This window comes from Aedes aegypti, chromosome 3 (assembly GCF_002204515.2).
Source record: "Aedes aegypti strain LVP_AGWG chromosome 3, AaegL5.0 Primary Assembly, whole genome shotgun sequence".
Taxonomy (NCBI): domain Eukaryota; kingdom Metazoa; phylum Arthropoda; class Insecta; order Diptera; family Culicidae; genus Aedes; species Aedes aegypti.
Window position 1 is genome coordinate 383,457,298 of NC_035109.1, and position 15,075 is coordinate 383,472,372.

The 15,075-nt window shown below is 36.7% G+C and overlaps 1 protein-coding gene across 5 annotated transcripts in view; it reads right to left on the reverse strand.

The window, feature by feature from the left end:
- LOC5566538 (catenin delta-2) overlaps positions 1 to 14,512 on the reverse strand; it is a 116,363-nt gene extending 101,851 nt beyond the window's left edge. For 3 of the 5 annotated variants that reach the window (XM_021853251.1, XM_021853252.1, XM_021853248.1), the window contains exon 1: positions 13,859 to 14,512. The gene's annotated coding sequence lies outside the window, so the exon portion shown is untranslated. Of the gene's footprint in view, positions 1 to 9,563; positions 10,599 to 13,858 lie in introns of those variants that run through there. The other 2 variants (XM_021853250.1, XM_021853249.1) reach the window with 1 other exon arrangement.
- Between the last annotated feature and the right edge of the window lie 563 nt (positions 14,513 to 15,075).

The window sequence follows — 15,075 nt, forward strand, 5'->3', positions numbered from 1 at the left end:
AAAAAAAATTCTCCATCGACGAAAACACTCGCGAAACCGAGAACAAAACCTATCCGACGACGCAACAACGATCCATCCTGCTTGGGCTTCACGAAGCACTACCCAGCAAGACGCTTGAAAACAGGGGAAATTTTTTTCTCAGACGACGATGAAAACACGCGCGAAACCGAGAACAAAACCTATCCGACGACGCAACAACGATCCATCCTGCTTGGGCTTCACGAAGCACTACCCAGCAAGACGCTTGAAAACAGGGGAAAAAAAAATTCTCCATCGACGAAAACACGCGCGAAACCGAGAACAAAACCTATCCGACGACGCAACAACGATCCATCCTGCTTGGGCTTCACGAAGCACTCAATCTATCAAACAAACTCTTTTTTTTAGTAATACAAAATCTGCTGAGAAATATTTTTAAACTCACAAACTAAAAAATCTTTGACCCCCGCAAGTTTAATTTTAGAGTTGTGATGTCTTCGAAAAATTTCTTCGGTATGTAGAGACCCTTCTTATGGAAGTACAAATTTTGAACATTTAGATCTTATGTTTTTGAAGTTCTATAAAATTTTATTCTGATTGTTTCACATAAAATTTACAGTGGCAAAATGATTATTTGATTGATTTGAACAGCTACTCAATAGCTATTAATCCCATGATAACTAACTATGCTGCCCATACTCGCATAACAGTCCCATATTATATGGGATTTCATATATAAATGGGACTGTTATGCGAGTATGGGCAGTATGGGCGCTAGCAAATATGTGCTTAATATATTCGAAAATAATATTCCGCAGCTCTTTTTTACCGCATATTTTTTGCGGCTGAGTGATAAATTTCAGGTCTTTCAAACAATGCAGCAGTATTTTAAATTTTCACGCTTAAAGATTGTTGACCCCTCTACCCACAGCTTCATTTTTTACCGCAATACAAATATTCAAACCCCGATAACTTTTTTGTTTCTCGATATTTTTGCACCATTTTTTAACAAGTTCTCAAAAAACTCTTCTAGTCTTCGAATCTGTGATGTATATGATATTGGTCATTTGTCAACTGGATCCTGACATATTCCTAAATCCCTTGAGGGACCGACGCGTAGCCATAACCCACGTAAATATCTCAGGCTACTGAACTTTTATCGTATTGTAATATCCACTCTTCGGAACAATACATTAATGAGAGTACATATGTTGTGAAAAAATAAAGCAATTTGGTGCAGCCGTCTTTGAGTAATGGGCATTTATGTGTCTGGTACCACGCTGGCCAAATAAAGATCTTAAAAACTTCAAAAAACATCATATCGTAATTTTCACATATCTCCTACAATACTTAACTGATTCATATGATTTTTTCAGAGTAGCTCCTTATCACCTAGCTTTGTATAGCCCACATCTTATATTTTTAATAAATTGATGTAAAACAAAATAACCGCCAAATACATTTTATATGGAGAATGTCGGTCCCCCAAGGAACATCAAAATATCTTTAAAACATGGATTTTTAAACTAGAAGAGTTTTTTTGAGAACTTGTGAAACAATGGTGCAAAAATGTCGAGAAACCAAAATGTTATTGAGGTTTGAATATTTTTATTGCGGTAATAAAATGAAGCTGACGGTAGAGAGGTTGATATCTATTTTAGTTCAAAAGCTATTGAGGTTTTTTTTGATACAAATGCACTGTTTTCTATTGCATTTTACTAGAAAAGCAGAAACAACACATCTATAGTTTTTTGATACATTACAGAAATTTATTTTATCTTTCGAATGTCGTCAAGAGATATTTTTATATTTGCTCTAATCAGAGATATTTACAATCAAAGTAAACATATTTTTGTAAGAAAAAGAACAATAACTTCCAAACGATATCCAAAGATATCGTTATCCAAAGATATAGAGAACTTCTCACTCATCACATAACGCGTTTTTCAAAACTCTAAAAATGCTTCATAGACTACTTCGATGAGCAATTTGAATTTTCTATGGACCACTCTATGTCAACATAGGAAAAAATAGTTCTAAATCGGTCAATTGAGACCACAAAAACTTTTTTTGACAAAGTTGCTTGAAATTGAATGGGCTACAACCTAGAACCTAGAAAGTGGGTTATTTCATTTTAATGAAAATGTGGACCAATCTAATTTTGAGTATCGTAATCCGGGGTAAAATTAATCAGGTTTTTAGATATTTCTCAAAAATTCCATTCAAATATGCAAATGTTGTATTTTTTAACAAATACTGGCCTTATCGCTCGTGGCTTCATACTGAATTTTGTTTTCTGAAAGATTTAATCTTGTGTAAAAAAAGTTCTAAGCGATTTTTTTATTCAGCCATTATGGGGTAATATTGATCATCCATGTAAACAACGTACGGTAATATTGGAAATGTCTTTACTTACTAAAATCATGGTTCCTGAAGCCGAATATGACGGCCAAACTCTTACAAATCATTTACTTTTTGAGTTTTTTTTTTCTTAGCTACCTTTTGGAATTTTGTGTATTTTTCTCTTAGCTCAGAAATCAAAATGATTTTATTTTTGGCATAAGTTATGGGCCATAACACGCATATATTAGGAAAGTTTTATACGACTTTTGAAACTTTTTTGCAGTTTTGAAAAATGTTTGATAAACTGTATTATTTTATAACACACAAATGCCTGGGTCTAATATCAAGTGTTATACACAAATTTGTACATTTTATATGTTTCTACAATTAACCTATCACAGGAGAAGAGCCTGGTGGAATTGAAATGATTTCAAATCGATTTTTCCGTTAGTTACACGGAAAATAAAATATGTCCCAGAAAAAAAAATTCAAAAGTGCTGCAAAAACTTAAATTTTTATTATTGTCAAAAATGAATACCCAAAAAAGTGTTCAAGAAAAAAGGAAAAAGGATGCTACAAAATAAAAAAACAAACAAAATTCATAAATTTGTAAATAAAAATAAATCTTTGTCCAAAACGTGTTTAGTGTTTAGATCGATTTTAGATATCGAAATATGATACTTAGATCGAAAATAAAAATTTCGGTCAGAAAATTCCTGAAGGTAAGCAAATTACTTAGGATGTTGTGCATTCTTTAGAATAATTTGTTAATTTTGCCTAATTGAACATACTAATGAAAGTTTGACAATGGAATCGTTTTCAGCGATGCCGTTTTTAGTAACATAATCTTAATCACATATTTTCTTGTTCATATCGTTTGCAGAACTGATGAATCTTTGACAATGTCATCCATAATGAAATAAATCAATGTTTCGAAAAGTTGAAAACTTTAAGCATGAACAAAACTCAATTTTCATAAAAACCTATTTTATTTATAACCTTATAAACATAAGAATGAGAAACAAATTTCATGCATAGAATATATTTCAACGAAAAATGTAGATTTAAACTTTTTACGAAGAGGGTCTTTCCGATCCATGTTACCCCGCTGATCAATGTTACCCCGTATTACGGGAACACCAAACAAAGGGCTTAATTAATACAAATAACTTTGTAGAAGACAGCTTTCGTCTAAAGTTTAATCCTAAAGATGAGGAATTCCATCCAGACTGAGTCGATAAAATTAAAAATCGAGATCGATGATCTTCGATTTAGATTAAATTTCACACATGTTTTAAGTATGGCACACAGTTCGAACGCAACGTGTAAATTTTCGAGACATATAATGCACATAATTGGAGCGTGGAATACAGAGGCGTCGCGTGACCAAATTATACACCTGTGCACTGCTTACTTAACTTTATCTCTTTTTTGTCATGTCAACCTTAAGTTTTTCGTAATCATCATTCTGGAATATGTATTTTTTTACTTAGCTTTTCAATAGAATCAAAACATTGCATTTTTTATTACTAATCGGGCTGTTCAGTTAAATTTATCGATGGAGTTGTATATGGGTATTCAGCTTTTATATATTCTGAATCTACGTTCAAAATTGAAACAGAACTCAAAGTTTCAACATTTTCCGTGCTCTGGAACTATTTGAAATTAGTATGGAAATCTTTTTTGATCTCCTTGGCAAATTTTACTACGGTACGAGCTGTCGGGATGAGATGTCATTAAGCTTCAAATTTGAGATTGAAATCTGTGAATGGTCAATCATTTACAATATCAAAATTAAGATAATCGTAAAAAAAATGTCTGCTTTCGATTAATTTATAAAAACTGGTAAATTTGGTAAACTGGTAAACTGGCATTACTGAACAACCCAATTTAATCAACACGTAAATATTGTAAGTGATTTTAAAATCAGACATCATTAAATGATGAATTCTGAAGAAGTAGTTACAATTTCAACAGCACTGGTTTCTAACTAATCTTGTAATTCAAAACTGTGACTAATGGTCTCCAAATATTTACATAGAAATGAACCAAAACAGTTAGTATCGTGTAAAATACTCGATTTTTATTGTACGTACTTTATGACCCAGCACAAATTTCGTTGAACAAAGTCGCTCAGAAATAACGCGATTTGTGCAAAACTCATGAAGAGCTTCTAGAAATGTAACACCAAGGGTTTATTCACAAATTTCATAACGCCAAAAATGGCAATTTTCAACATCCACCCACCCCGTCATAACGCATTTTGTAAGAATATTTTCCGAATTTTGTATGACCTGTAACAACTTGAAGATACCCACCCACCCCTTAAGCGTTATGAAATATGTGAATGGGCCCGAACAATAAACAGGTAGCGAAAAAAATCGCTCTGAATTCTAAATCTACTCTTGATAAGTAAGAGAATGAAATCTGTGAAAACCAGATTTTTATCTGCATTAGTCTCGAAATGGCAGTCTGGTAAAGTCGTGCCTATACTATACTGGGACACACTATATGCAAAAAGTGAGGTTAGTTTAGGTTATCTTCAACTGCCTGAGACACACCTGCGCTTCACGCGTGGTGATGCCGATTGCTGACGGCGCGAAGGCAAAAAGAGAGCAAGCAGAAGGCATCTCTCTCGTGGATTGATTTCTCTCTTGTCATTCTCATCTGCGTTATCACACTGATCGACTTGGTTGGTTGCTGTAGCAAGATGTGCACTGGCCGGAATTGACGCTTTGGCTACTCACACACTGGCATTTGTGGTTCGAAAAGCTCTCTACCACATTGGCAGCATTGCGTGTACGATACCGGGCAGCCCGTTTCCCGATGAAAGTGCACACGTTGGGTTTCATCGTCACAGCCAGCAACGTGTAGCGTGGGATAAAATGTCACGCAGCAATGCGCGAGAATTTTCAGATCGCGCGTCGCCACAAAACGCCTATTTCATTTCATTTGCAAAGCAAAATTTTAACAACTATTTTGATGAATGTAAATTACGTAGTAAACTATTGATAACAGTGATACTTGTAATGATTGTTAAGTGAATGAATTATTAAATTGTCATTGATAATGTACTACATATTGTTGGTGGTCAGGATGAACGAGATGCCACCTGTGCAGTGCACATGTTGCACATGCTGACGCGACGCCTCTGGTGGAATATCATGGACATTTACATGGTATGTCATGTAAATTTCAATTATATGTCATGTAATCTAGCAGGATCCTGTGTGATTACATGACATATAATACATTTTTACATGATTTCAGATTCAAATTTACATGACGTCAAAATCGATCATTTTGTCGAAACTGTTGGTTTCAAAGAAAATTGTTCCGCGGAGAAGAAGTAGAGAACCGTTTGGGATACAAGAAAAAAAAACACCGAAAAAATATTTTTTTTTTCATGGAAAATACAAAATTAAATTTTCCAATTACACAAAAAACCCCTTTTATTTTTTTTAAATTTTCAGCATTGAATCTTGAAAGGATAAAGATGTTAGGGACAAAGTTTCATGATGGAGACATTTTTAAATAAAAAAGTTTTTTGAAGAACTTTTGTTGGTCGATTTTTGTTTTTTTTTTTTTTTTTTTGTTAAAACGTGTTCATGTAATGATACAATAAGCATCTTGAAATTATTCTTAACCATAATGATTATCACGATCACTTCTCTGGAAGTAGCTATTTTTGAGTTATTCCAAGTATAATGCAAAAATTTAAAAATCAAATACTAAAACAGGCCTTTTTCATTAGTTATTCGCGGTTCTCCATCAAGAAAAATAAGTCAGTACAGAGAAATATGACCTATACTCTCAAAAGCCTATTGTTCTTGACGGAGAACCGCGAATAACTAATAGAAATTGCCCATTTTATTATTCAAATACTACAGTGTTGTATTGAACTTGAAATAACTCGAAAATGGCTACATCTAGATAAGTGATCGTCCAAATGGAAAACACTTATCCTATCACACCGAAAACATGTGTAAATTGATTCCAAATCGAAGATGGTCGAGTTCTGTGACTGACCGATTTGACTGGAATTCGTCAGATCTAAATGCATCTTTCTGTGTAAATTGGCTTTTTGGACCATAGTACAATGATATCAAGTATAAATTTTCGAACTGACATATCTTAGAATTCAAAAAAATGGTATGATTTTTTTTAACTTACAGGGCTGATGGCAACTAAATTTTTTTTTTTTTTGTCGGTAGCGATAGGGGTAGTACTGGCACTCTTAATCTGCCCTGAGCTCCTTCCCAGCATTTGCTTTTATAAGCCTCTATTGCGTTCATCACACAGACGTTCCTAAGCAATGTTGCTCAAATGGTCACTGTGTACGCTAGCAGCAATCAGCCCTTGCCGTAGTTTTGCAGTCTACTAGTTCAGACTACTATCAAACTATGATAAGGCCTGAAATGCTACTAGAGTGGTTAAAGTGAAGAACGAAATAGTTTTATTAAAAGGTCCTCATTCCCCATTTCATTTCATCACTCACTATCGTCACTTTTATTTTCGACACTATCATATATCACCGATTATCACTCATCAACTTTCGTAATACACTTCTGATATACTTTCCATTATATCACTTTTCACATCACACCATTTTCATATAAATTCATTGTTATTACCTGAGACGAGACTCGCGAAGACGGTCTTCTTTTTCTGTGATTGCTGAGTTTTTTTTCTTATTCCACTTGGTGTTTATACCAATAATGCGCAAGCCGTTCAAATCTTCACATGAACCTCTCAGCAAAAAATGATTGAGTTTGCATCACATCGAATCATAAATAGCCGTTTGAGTGAAATTTCATGCCAACAAACGTAGCAGATATTAGAAATAATTAATCTTCTGCTTAGATTTATCAGCAACTTTGGAAAAAAACTGCTCCGCTGACTGAGGGTTTCAATAACAATTTACTTTGAACACAATACTTTTCACTTTTTCAGCCATAAAAACGGTGGGCTGCATTTGACGTTTCGTGAGAGGGGAATCTGGGCTGCATATGAAGTTGATATTCTCTGGATAATATCCTGCAGGTATTCCTTTAAAATTACTGAACGGGAGAAACTAGCGTAGAAATCATCGCATAAATTACAGTAATGATTACTGTAGTATTAGCTGAAGTTATGAAATCTTAAATAAACTTTTGAAGAAGTCATGGAGATTTTACTTGAGAAGTTACTCGAAAACTTCTCTTGGCATGGGGTGGTTTTCCTTGGTCTAATTGTCTGAAACTTTGCTATAAGAAACGCTTAAGTACGACGCATATAGTATCCAAATATGAGCTCTGTAGCTTTCAAAAAACCCCACTGCCGAAGTGAATCAAAAGATACCAGAAAAGGATCTGGCTCCCTACTGGAGAAATTCCTAGAGCAATTTCTATATGAACTTCACGAGGAATCCTAGGTCCAATTAATTGAGGAACTCCAGAAAAGTATTTAATATATTCTTCTTCTTATAAATTCTTCGGGGTGAATTTTTAGAGTAGTTTCTGGGCATAAATATGGATAAGTTTTCGAAAAAATCCATATAAAAATGCTTAGAGGGTGGTTGTGTTACTATTCCCTGAATGTCGTTTCCCCGAATGCCATTCCCCCAAATACCCCGTTTCTCAGAATAACTCATTTCCACTTAAAGTGTTTGCCACTCATGATTGTCTTTTCAGGGCGGCGAAAGAACCGGTCATCTAATATGGGCTCTTCTTCATTTGATTTGCGGTACTTTCACCGTAACAACGTCCTCAGTTTTTAGTCGAGATGAAATACAGTTAAACCTCCATGAGCCGATGTTCGAAGCAACTCATGGTACCATACTAAAACAAAATGTTATGGTTACTATGATGGTCCCCACAAACAGCTTTCCAAAGCATTTCTGTTCCATGAATCGATATTTGCACGAGGCGATGGTTCCTTTAGTCACACTTTGAGGTTTGAATGTACTTCCTTTTTTTGAATGAACAATATTTCTAGTTCATCACTTGACTCTGAGAACTATTATTGCACCTTTCTGAACTGCATCAGTTTTCGGGGAAACGGGTCATTCGGGAAAATGGCATTTGTCATTCGAGTTATTCGGGGAAGCGACGATAGGACAAATGTAGCACAATTTTCGAAGTATTTTTGTAGCTTCCTGGAATAATTTGTAAACGAATTTCTTCAAAAAATCTGGAATGATCTTTTGTGGATTATCAATGAAGAATTCCTTTAGAAATCTTTGGAAGATATCCTATATTATCAACTGACAATATGTGGAAGAATAGGTAAAAAATATCTAAGGCAAATCCAGTGATGATTTCTTATAAATTTTTCCTAGTAATCCATATGAAAACTAGTGGAGTAGAAACTTTAAAGTTCTCAAAGATTTCCTTAAACAAATTCTGGAGAAATTCCTTTAAGATTCCTTAAAATAAGAAGCCCGAAAAATTGGTCGAGAAATTGCTAGAAGAATTTCTAAACGGATCTCTGGAGGAGTCGCTGAAAGGCTGAAGAAATTTTTTTAGAAATCACATTTTTCCGAGGAGTTTGACTTCTTTCGGAAGGGAAGTAAAGCCGTTGGTCCCGAGATGAACTAGCCCAGGGTTAAAAATCTCGTTAATAAAGATAGAAAAAAGGAGTTTGAGAAGAACTGTCTAAAAAACGTGTTGGTAACGAATTCCCTGCAAGGAAAATAGTGACTTTGGGGACCAAGTACAAACTTGGTCTTGTTAAAAATAGAGACTATTAGAAACCTGCGTTAAAACAAAGACCAATGCAATGGGTTTATTCTACGAGTGGGGTCAGAATTGTCGGTCTCCTATGGCGAGCTGACAATTCTAGACTCTAGTGAAGTGATTCTCCATTTGATTTACACGGCGAGTCACTTCACTCGAGTCAAGAATTGTCACCTCGCTATACGAGACCGACAATTCTCACCTCACGCCACTCGTAGAATAAACCCACAAGTTTCTAAAAACAGACCTGCTATCATCTCTGAACATAAACAAATATCGCAGAAATATTCATGCCAAGATAAAACAACAAACTGAAGTATTCAAAGAATTTTAAGGGGCACAAAAAAAACAATAAAAGGCAATAATGTATATTTAGAAAGATTTCATGTAGGTAGTAAAATTTGACGAAATTACTGTATCTTCAATTTAGTAAAAATGTATATTAGTTTTATTTTTTTACAAAAATGTACTTTCCTAAGAAGGGTTTCTAAATCCCAAACAACTTATCTGACCACTAATACCAACCTTTCGGACGATTTCAATCACGAATTTAGACCTCAGAAATCACTGTAAAGAGTACAGATTTACTTCCAGTCAAACTCTTCTCGTGAGATGCAGCCGCAGAGCAGAATCACAGAATCATGAACCATCATTGGTCTCGGTAGTGATTTAAAAATTTAAGCATCCGAATTACGAGTAGCAATCAGAATTTTTTTACTACTCTTTGCACTCTATCACTAGACACTCGACAACGTTTCAATTGGATTTCTTTTTCGGGCCTTTGGCCAATAAAATCACGCACCATTCAGCTCAATTCAAGAAACGAACTTCCATTCCGCGAAACTGTCACATTGGCGGACAGGACCTCTTGTCCCCACCCGTGTGCCGGAAGCGAAAAATCAATCGTAATAAACTTTGCACTCCCGTCGTCGCCGCCGCCGTCATTTTTATACTTCGCCTCAGCAGCTTCCGGAACGAACCGCGACCAACCCACTTTTCAACGCAATTTCTTCATCTCGCTCGGGTTCCTGCTGGCATTTCCTGCAATTTAAAGCGTATAATCCCCGTCTTATCCTGCGTCTTCCGTTCGTCTTCATCGGCGAAACACACCTACATTTTTTTTCGTTCTTCTTCAGGGAGATTCTCTTCTGTCACGGAACTTCTGAATTCTTCTGCGTTTGACGCGTTTTTTCTTTATTCACCATCAGAAGCTTAATCCTTCTTCCACTGGGGGCACAGAGGATTCACGGACCCATATACGAAAATAAGGTGCAGCACAGAACCCGACACTACGAGGGGTCGTCTTTTTCACTAGAAAACTGGGAAAACGTCAAAGTTGTGTGATTTTTTTTTCCGTCATCATGGTTCCCTCTTCCGTCCGCTCCTCCGGTGTTGTGGTTCCACTAGGCTAACGATTACTCTTGTTGTCCCCGTGTGTTTGCTTTCAGGTCGCTCCGTACGCTGCTATACTGTCAATCGCAGAAGTGCCACCGTGTAGCTCTTTAACATTATTGTGGCCGCCGTCGAGTTGGGAAAATCGAAATCTCGCTTCCAGTTCTTGCAGCACATACGGGTGAATGCGTGTGGTGAGCACAGTAGTGGCCGTTTCTCTCGGTGAGCCGATATGAGTGCCGATTGAAGGTGTGAGTGGCACTCCGGAACTCCCATCTGTGATTTTCGCTTCAGATGTGACGTTTGGCAGCAATAGTGGCGATCTAGGGTGTCGAGCCAATTCGGCATGGAATGAACATTTTATTGGCCTAGATTTTTATTCGGGATCTTGATCTTCATCAGATTTTGGATTTCTGCCATAAGCCGTTGTAGAAAACATGAAACCCAGTTTTGAATCTGGAATGAAATCCTACGAGATATACCGTCGACCCGTAGCACAGTTTCAGAAGTAAACCTTAAAGGGCGTGGGGGCGACTTTGTTGCATTCTATTAATAATGAAAATCCAGGAAGGATTGAAAATCCGAGAAGAATTATGATGAGAATGTTTGATGAGAATTCTGTTGGAAATCCTGAGAAGATAAGCATTGAGAAACCTCGAAAGATTATTTAGGGAATCGTAAAAGAAGTCTGATGGGAATCCTATAAGAAGTCGATAATCCTGGACGGAGTCAGATGAGAATCCAGAAAGAGTCTAATGAGAATCTTTGAAGAATTGTGATGAAAGTCCTGTAAGGATTCAGATGAGAATCTTAAAAGTTCCCAGATAAAAATCCCAGATCAATTCTAATGAGTATCCTGGAACGATTCTGATGTGAATGTTGGAGCGATTCTAATAAAATTCCTGGAAAGATTCTGATGAGAATTCAGGAACGATGCTGATGAGGATCCTGGGAGAATTCTGATAGTACAATTTCGAGGACTCTGATGAGAATCTTGGAAAAACTCTGATAAGAAGCCAGGGAAGATATTGACGAAAATGAGAGAATTCTGATGAGATTGTTGAGAGGTTTTTTATTAGTCCTGAGAGGATTCTGTTGAAAATTCCAAGAGGAATCTGAAGAGAATCCCAAGAGGATTCTGATGAGCATCTCGAGAGAATTTTGAAAAATCTCGAGAGAATTCTGATAAGATTCTGATGAGAATTTTTACTTATGAGAATTCTCGCGTAACAATTCTAAAGAGCCAATGGATCAAACTGTGAACAAATCGGGTTTTGATACTATTCGATAGCATCTCCCAACACTCAAAAACTATGCAAATATTGTCAACATACTTGTGAATGAAAGTCTTGTAAGGATTCAGATGAGAATCCTAAAAGTTCTAATGTGAATTCTAATGAGTTTCCTGGAACGATTCTGATGTGAATGCTGGAGCGATTCTAATAAAATTCCTGGAAAGATTTTCATGAGAATTTAGGAACGATGTTGATGAGGATGCTGAGAGGATTCTAATGGTAAGATTACGAGGACCCTGATGAAAAGCCTGGGAAAATTTCGATGAGAAACTTGGAAAAACTCTGATGAGAATCATGGGAAAATTTTGATAAAAACCCTGTGAGAATTCTGATGAGTTTCTTGAGAAGATTCTGATAAGAGTCCTGATGAGATTCTGACGAGAATCGCAAGAAGAACCTGAAGAGAATTCTGATGAGAATCTCGAGAGGATTTTGACGAAAATTCCAAGAGAATTCTGATGAGAAACCCGAGCTGATTCTAACGATATTCTAGAGAAGATAATGATAAGATTCTGACGAGATCTTTAAGAGAATTCTGGTGAGAATTTTAAGAGGTTTATAGTGAGAATTTCGGGAGGATTATAGTGAGAATCTCGAGAGGATCATTGCAAAAATCTCGAGAGGATTCTAAGAGAATTATGATGAAAATCCTAAGAAGATTGTGGAGATACAGAGAGGATTCTGATGAGAATCTTGAGAGGATTCTGATGAGAATCCTGAGAGAATGCTGATGAGAATCCTGATAACAATTCTCGGGGTTTTTTTTATGCGAATTCTGACGAGATTCTCCTTGATTTGCACAACTAATTATTCAGAGATCCATCGAGGATAATTCCACGACTTCTTTCAAGGATTTCTTTAAGATTTTTAAGGACTTCACCAGGACTTTTTCCATGTTTTTCTATTTATTCTTCAGCAGTTCTTCTTCTTCTTTCTGGCGTAAAATCCCCACTGGGACAGAACCTGCTTCTCAGCTTAGTGTTCTTATGAGCACTTCCACAGTTATTAACTGAGAGCTTACGATGCCAATGATCATTTTTGCATGCGTATATCGTGTGGCAGGTACGAAGATACTCTATGCCCTGGGATGACGAGAAAATTTCCAACCCGAAAAGATCTTCGACTTGTGGGATTCGAACCCACGACCCTCAGCTTGGTCTTGCTGAATAGCTGTGCGTTTACCGCTACGGCTATCTGGGCCCCAGAACAACAGTTCTTTTAAGGATTTTTGCTAAGCATTCTGCTAAGGAATATCGACAATGTATAATGCTGTTTCAAAGCAGTATTTGCTTTTAAGAATCTGTGAAACATTTGTATTGTAACTCTTGACGAGTTTCCTTAGTGTTTTTTTTATTCAATCCTCCAGGAAGAATACTTCCGAACATTGCCAAGGATTATTTCGAAACTGATTATAGACCAGAAAGCTGGGTGGCAGGTCGTATTTCAGTTGGAATGTACTGAAAAAATTATACGAAAGAATGAATTCTAAGAAATGTGTATTTTTACAAGCATATTCGTCATATTCGTGCCTGAAATCCGAAAGCTCAATCTTCTTGAACATGTTGCCACTGCTGGAATTCCTTGTATTCAAGGATTTTTTCGAAAACAATTTCAGGTATTTCATTGAAAATTTCAGGTTCTCCAAGGGATACATCAGGGATTGTTTCATGAAACTTAATGGATGCTCTTATTTATTCTTCACTGAAATACAGAAGTTTACAAAGCAATACTCCAAGAAGTCATATAGCAATACATCAGTAATTATTTCAGAATATACTTTTTCCAGGTACCTATTCTTGATCAAATCTAGAAATTTTCTCCAAAAATTTGACCTGTTTCATCCAATAAATACTTCAAATGTAGAAAAGATTGTAATCATGCATCAAATTATGTGTTTTTTTTTATCGTAAATTTATATTGAATTTTTATACTGTTTTCAGTTCTAAAAGCAAGTGATCTGTTAATATCATGTAATCGTTTTTTTTTTCAGAATTCTGAACCCAAATTCAACATAAACACAAATTAATAAAACATAATTTTGGCGAAATGGACCGTGATCGGTCTTACCCGTCTAACTAGACAACCCAAAGGAAAACTAAATAAAACAAAATAGCCAACAATCACAATACTTACCGTATCTTCCAAAACACCCACAAGCGCTCACCACTGATGATGATGTTGATGATTATGATTCCGAGTCTCTCGCCGGCCGTGAGTTCCTGCAATAATATTCTCTCACGCTCTCCGCTCTGCTTGCTGCTACCACTTTTACAACCTTTTGGCTGGATTCGTCGCAGCACCTTCTCTTCTCTCCACCCCCGCGCGAACACGTCAATAAACACAAACACCCAACACCACAAAATAAACCCCGCGGTACCAGTGCTTCTCGTTCTGGCACACGCACACCCACCAGTAGGGCTCTTGCTTCTTCCAACAGTGATTCACAGCCCCAAAATGCTGATGGCGCTACTCACACACGCACACACTCTCTCAAGCCCCTTCAAAAGCAAGCACTTTGGCCCTGGACCGAAAAATTCCTCACTTTTCAATCGTCGGAAAATGCACTTGCCACCGTGGAAAACACCGGAATTTCACCGCACCGAACTTGCGACGGGTCGCTTCTACACGGAGACGTTTGATTCGATAACCAAAGATTCAATTTTGCACAACTTTTAGCGAAAAACTTGACTGAAACCGTCAGAGAACAACACTTACACCGAAAGGAGTCGCCATTTATGTGGTGTGTTTGCTGTTGGGGGAGGCTGCCAAAGCGAGATGGGAAAAGATTCTTGAATCGCGGAGCGTGATTTTGGTTTGCGTGAGCGTGACTGTGCTGGAAAAATGCACAGGCTAGAACGAGAGAGAGATACGTGAGCGCATGATGACAGCTCAGCGCGACGCGTAACGTCTGCTGTGCGTTATCGCATACCGACGGACAGCTCTAACGAATTCAGGGCCGACGTAGGTTAACGTTCAACGCTCCGTCATCGTAATCATCGTCATCATCGAAACTTCAAAAGCAGTTTTTCTGTTCAATAGTAAAAATAATTCGATGAAAATATGTTCACTGTGTTTCGGTTGGAGAATAGAATACAGTGAACACATTTTCCTGTAAATTTTCTTGATTTTGAACGAAAAAACTGATTTTGAAAATTCCGAAATCAATGACGGATCCTGCCCTCTTAAACGAAATCATTGTCAAAAGTAAATATCCTTTAAGGCCCAAGTAAAAATGGTGCAAAAGTCAAAACTGAAAAAGCAGTTTTCTCTTTTTAAATAGACAAATCGAAGAAAATGAAAACACACAGCTCTTTTATTTTTCAAATAAAAAGGCTGTGTGTTCTTATTTT